Consider the following 6813-nt stretch of genomic DNA (forward strand, 5'->3'; position numbering starts at 1 on the left):
CTCGGGCCTGCAGGGAGAATAAAGCATTCAATGCCATGATCACACAAGTCCTATTGAGCATATAATTGTGATTGGAAAATTTCAATTCCATCTTAATGCTGATTATCCGACAACACCACAATGTTTCCTATCCTCGGCACTAAGGTACTCCCCGACTCACCATAGTTGGCCCCTAGTGCTTTCTAAATCCCGACAAATGGTATTATCTCGAGCAGGATATGATGTCACAGAAATTTCTGATCTTACCAAATTTTGGGGCACTCTTTGTGCCAAATGCTTACAATAGGGACACCACAAAACTAATTGTCAGTCTAGTATTATATGCCTCATTTGTTCTGCTCCGAGTCATAAATGTTTTAATCGCCCTTCCTATTTGGGGTATCCAGCTTTGTGTAAGCTCATAATAGCCAAAGATTCTCAATGCCTTGTTAATTCAAATACCGAGCGGAATCAAATCACCACTTCCCAATTAATTGAAGGGACTGGCCCCTATGACCGGTCCAATGGCTGCCCACACTCTCCCATTTGAAACGCGACATGTGGACACTACGGACACGTGGTGCAGTCCTGTTGGAGGCACCATTGGGCCCAGCGGTGGCAATGGAAACCCAAACTACACCCCATTGCCCTTGATGCCTCGCATTCGCCCCCCTTGCTTCCCCAGACCGCTGAGCTCCTTCATCAAGATCCTGTCACCTCCACCCCTCCATCGCCTCCATCTGCACCCACTACCACCACCATGGCCAACTACCCGATGAATCACATCCCGTTTCTCCCCGCTAGCTAGTCTGTCGAACCAGCGCCCCCAGATCGGAAGGTTCGGGCAGACATGGCGGTTAACCCCATCCCACCGCTCAACAATAGCTTTCTCGCCATTGTAGAGGCGAGAAGATTCGTCCACTTGCATCTTTGCGAAGGGCTCAGGGAAACCATTGAAGGTCTGCTTCACGAGGCTAGACTGCACAACACTGAAGCTTTGGATCATCCGCTTGGCAATGGTATGTTTGCGTTCGCCAACTCCTTTGTGCGCGATACAATTGTCAACACTACTTTCCAGTTAGGTGATGAGGACACAGTGATCTCATTTGTACGCTATAACGCTGCTTTGAACATGAGGAAGAACACTTATGGACATCAAGTATGGCTCATGTACATTGGATTTCCCGATGATTATCAGACTGAGTTTTATCTGCAGAGATCGGTTGATGATTATGGTAGGCTTGTCTCTTGGAACAATCCTTATCTAGATCGTAGGGTGGTTTTGATTAAAGTCCAGGTTATTCATATGCGCTTGATTCCAAAGAGCATTGTTGTCCATCAGCTTGGCAGAGACCGTGATTGGTGGACTATTGCTGTGTATATCTTGAGAGGTGCTGACTGGAACACACATGATCTTGAGGTGCCGACTACGGATGAGGAGTCGCCTCCGGCCAGTAGGATCCCCCACCCTATGTTTGGAGAAGGAATGACTGTGGAGCAACTTTACCAGCAAAAACTTCAGAACCGACTCATCTAGAATGGAGTTGGGAATGATCAGGCGCCACAAAATGCAGAGCAGCATGATGAAGATCATCACACTCAGTGGTATGCATGGCCTGAACCCCCTTTCCCTCAGATGTCGGCTGGGCTAGTTAACTTCCAGGCCTGGCTGGCGGCTTAGGGTCTGATAACCCACAAGTATAGGGGATCGCAATAGCTTTCAAGGGTAGAGTATTCAACCCAAATTTATTGATTCAACACAAGGGGAGCCAAAGAATATTCTCAAGTATTAGCAGCTGAGTTGTCAATTCAACCACACCTGGAAACTTAGTATCTCCAGCAAAGTGTTTAGTAGCAAAGTACTGTGATAGTGATGGTAACGGTAACAAAAGAGTAACGAAAGAAAAGTAATGTTTTTGGTATTTTGTAGTGATTGTAACAATAGCAACGGGAAAGTAAATAAGCGTAAACCAGTATATGGAAAGCTCGTAGGCATCGGATCAGTGATGGATAATTATGCCAGATGCGGTTCATCATGTAACAGTCATAACATAGGGTGACACAGAACTAGCTCCAATTCGTCAATGTAATGTAGGCATGTATTCTGAATATAGTCATACATGCTTATGGAAAAGAACTTGCATGGCATCTTTTGTCCTACCCTCCCATGGCAGCGGGGTCCTAATGGAAACTAAGGGATATTAAGGCCTCCTTTTAATAGAGAACCGGAACAAAGCATTAGCACATAGTGAATACATGAACCCCTCATACTACGGTCATCACCGGTAAGTATCCCGATTATTGTCACTTCGGGGTTAACGGATCATAACACATAATAGGTGACTATAGACTTGCAAGATAGGATCAAGAACACTCATATATTGATGAAAACATAATAGGTTCAGATCCGAAATCATGGCACTCGGGCCCTAGTGACAAGCATTAAGCATAGCAAAGTCATAGCAACATCAATCTCAGAACATAGTGGATACCAGGGATCAAACCGTCCAGGAAGCCTACGATGGAATTACTTACGCACGGCAGTGAGCATCATGAAATTGGTGATGGAGGATGGTTGATGATGACGACGGTGACGAATCCCCCTCTCCGGAGCCCCGAACGAACTCCAGATCAGCCCTCCCGAGAGGTTTTAGGGCTTGGCGGCGGCTCCGTATCGTAAAACACGATGATTTCTTCTCTCCTATTTTTTCTCCCCGAAAGCAGTTATATAAAGTTAGAGTTGGAGTTGGGAGGTCTCCAGGGGGCCCACGAGGTAGGGGGCGCGCCCTAGGGGGGGGGGGCGTCCCCACCCTCGTGGCAAGGGTGTGGGACCCCTAGTCTTCATCTTTGCCGAGGATTTTTATTATTTATTGTAAGATATTCCGTGGAGTTTCAGGTCATTCCAAGAACTTTTGTTTTCTGCACATAAAACAACATCATGGCAATTCTGCTGAAAACAGCGTTAGTCCGGGTTAGTTCCATTCAAATCATACAAGTTAGAGTCCAAAACAAGGGCAAAAGTGTTTGGAAAAGTAGATACGACGGAGACGTATCAACTCCCCCAAGCTTAATCCCTTGCTTGTCCTCAAGCAATTCAGTTGACAAACTGAAAGAAATAAAGAAAAACTTTTACAAACTCCGTTTTCTCTTGTTGTTATAAATATGTCAAGCTAGCATTCAAGTTTTCAGAAAAGATTATAACTAACCATATTTGCAATAATTCTCAAGTCTCATTATTACCCATATCAATAGCATAATCAACTAGCAAGCCATAATAATAAATCTCGAATGACAACACTTTCTCAAAATAGTCCTAATATGATATAATAAGATGGTATATCGCTAGCCCTTTCTGAGACCGCAAAACATAAATGCAGAGCACCTTTAAAGACCAAGGACTGACTAGACATTGTAATTCATGGTAACAGAGATCCAATCATAATCACACCCAATGTAAACTAACAATAATGAATGCAAATGACAGAGGTGCTCTCCAACTGGTGCTTTTTAATAAGAGGATGATGACTCAGCATAAAAGTAAATAGATAGGCCCTTCGCAGAGGGAAGCAGGGATTTGTAGAGGTGCCAGAGCTTGGTTTTGAAATAGAGGTGAATAATATTTTGAGCGGTATACTTTCATTGTCAACATAACAACCAAGAGATGGCGATATATTCCATGCTACACACATTATAGGCTGTTCCCAAACAGAATGGTAAAGTTTATACTCCCCTCCACCAACAAACATCAATCCATGGCTTGCTCGAAACAACAAGTGCCTCCAACATACATCAGGTCCCAGGGGGAGTTTTGTTTTGCAATTATTTTGATTTAGTTTGCATAAAGCATGGGACTGGGCATCCCGGTGACCAGCCATTTTCTCGTGAGTGAGGAGCGGAGTCCACTCCTCTTGAGAATAACCCGCCTAACATGGAAGATACAGGCAGCCCTAGTTGATACATGAGCTATTCGAGCATACAAAACAGGATGATTATTTGAAGGTTTAGAGTTTGGCACATACAAATTTACTTGGAACGGCAGGTAGATACCGCATATAGGAAGGTATAATGGACTCATCTGGAATAACTTTGGGGTTTAAGGAGTTTGGATGCACAAGCAGTATTCCCGCTTAGTACTGGTGAAGGCTAGCAAAAGACTGGGAAGCGACCAACTAGAGAGCGACAACAACCATGTACATGCATTAAAATTAATAAACATTGGATGCAAGCATGAGTAGGATATAATCCACCATGAACATAAATATCGTGAAGGCTATGTTGATTTGTTTCAACTACATGCGTGAACATGTGCCAAGTCAAGTCACTTAAATCATTCAGAGGAGGATACCACCCTATCATACCACATCATAACCATTTTAATAGCATGTTGGCACGCAAGGTAAACCATTATAACTCATAGCTAATCAAGCATGGAACAATCAACTATGATCTCTAATTGTCATTGCGAACATGTTTATTCATAACAAGCTGAATCAAGAACGATGAACTCATCATATTTACAAAAACAAAAGAGGTCGAGTTCGTACCAGATTTTCTCATCTCAGTCAGTCCATCATATATCATCATAATTGCCTTTCACTTGCACGACCGAACGATGTGAATAATAATAAGAGTGCACGTGCATTGGACTAAGCTGGAATCTGTGAGCATTCAATAAACAGGAGAAGACAAAGCAATATGGGCTCTTGGTTAAATCAACAATAAAGCATATAAGAGCCACTTCAACAATTTAATCATGGTCTTCTCCTATCGACCCCCAAAGAAAGAAAAGAAATAAAACTATTTACACGGGAAAGCTCTCAACAAGAAAAAGAAGAGCAGGAAATATTTTTGGGTTTTCTTTTTAATTACTACTACAAGCATGGAAAGTAAATTAATTAAAAGCTACAAGTATTTTTTTGGTTTTTTCTTAAGGTTTATCAAACACACAAGAAGAAAGCATAAAAGGAAATAAACTAGCATGGATGATACAATGAAAAAGTATGAACACCGACATCTAGCAATGACTGTGCGTGAACATAAATGTAATGTCGGTTAGAAATACGTACTCCCCCAAGCTTAGGCTTTTGGCCTAAGTTGGTCTATGGCTGGCCTGGCTGATATCCATAATAATAGTTGGGGGCATACTGCGATGCAGCGGCTATCGCCTCCTGAGCTGCAGTGTGGCGACGAGCGGCCTCCACTCTCCTCTCTTACTCATCTCCCTCCTCTCTGGTAATAGTATATCCTCCTCTTGCCTGATAATCAAAGAAAGCAGGAGTAGAGAGAGTAATACGGACAACACGGCGTCTGTCAAAGATTAGTCGGTACTGGAGAGGCGATTCGTTCCTCTCGACAAAATGGTGAGAAACCATAGAATCAAAATCTAAATAAGCAGGAGGCAACTCCATGTCTCCTTCACGAACGTCTATCTGAAGAAATTTTGCTAAGCGGGCTGCATAAATTCCTCCAAAGAAATCTCCATTATATCTATTATGATGCAACCTACGAGCTACAATGGCTCCCATATGATAAGATTGGTCTCCTGACACAGCACTCCTGAGAATGCTAAGGTCAGGGACACACATGCGACATGCTTCATCCTTAACATTTATGCACCTACCTATGAAGAGAGCAAAATAATGTATAGCAGGAAAGTGAATGCTCCCTATGGTAGCTTGCGTTATATCTCTAGATTCCCCTACAGTTATACTAGCAAGAAAGTTTCTAAATTCAGATTTAGGGGGATCCCTAACACTGCCCCATTGTGGAAGTTTGCAAGCAAAAGTGAAATCCTCTAAGCCCATGGTATAAGATTTGTCATAAAGATCAAACATGACTGAAGGAGAATTACGCGAAGATGAATACTCAAACCTCCTCACAAAAGAGCTTGTGAGATCATGATACTGGGGGCATTTGTCTGCCTCAAAGTCCTCAAGACTGGCATTACGCAAATATGCGTTAAATTCTTCTTTAATTTTCGCTCGATCCATAAAATTTTCAGAAGGCAACTCACAAGGACGCACTGGAGCGTCTCTTGGTGGCTCTTCATCAGCATCACGCATTGCAAGCCTGGGTCCTTGCTTCCTTGAAGAACCACCTTGGAACATTTTCCTAAGCATATTTCTTCCTCTGAAAAATTCTGAATTTTTTTAGTAACTTCAAAATAAAAGTAAACCAAACTCAATAATATTGATAGCAACCACTCCTACAAGTGCCTAGAGCCTATATCATGCATCAATACTACTTTTGACCATATAAATTTGACATGCAAGCTCAAGAACTGGGTCACCTAAGCAGCAAAAATTTGCAATGAATAAAGCACTAGAACAAAAACTAATTGGACCAATGGAGGAGTCACATACCAAGGAACAATCTCCCCAAGCAGTTTTGTGAGAAGTGCTTTGAGCAAGGAGATCGAAAATGGTAGCAAAGAGGGCTGGAACTCGTGCTTGAGTTGGTTTTCATGTTTGTGGGAGGAAGAAGAAGAAGATGGGTGCAGGAATAAGTGGAGGAGGACCACCGTGGGCCCATGAGGCAGGGGGCGCGCCCTCCACCCTCGTGGCAAGGTGGTTGGCCCCCCTGGTGTGTTCTTTGTACCATAAATCCTCAAATATTCTATAAAAAATCATATTGAATTTTCAGGGCATTTGGAGAACTTTTATTTTCGAGGTATTTTTATATTGCACGGATAATCAGATAACAGACAGAAAATTATTTATTTTTACTTTATTTCAACTAAATAACAGAAAGTATAGAGAGGGTACAGAAGGTTGTGCTTCTAGTTTCATCCATCTCATGCTCATCAAAAGGAATCCACAAACAAGGTTGATCAAG

This window comes from Triticum dicoccoides, chromosome 7A, assembly GCF_002162155.2.
Source record: "Triticum dicoccoides isolate Atlit2015 ecotype Zavitan chromosome 7A, WEW_v2.0, whole genome shotgun sequence".
NCBI lineage: Eukaryota > Viridiplantae > Streptophyta > Magnoliopsida > Poales > Poaceae > Triticum > Triticum dicoccoides.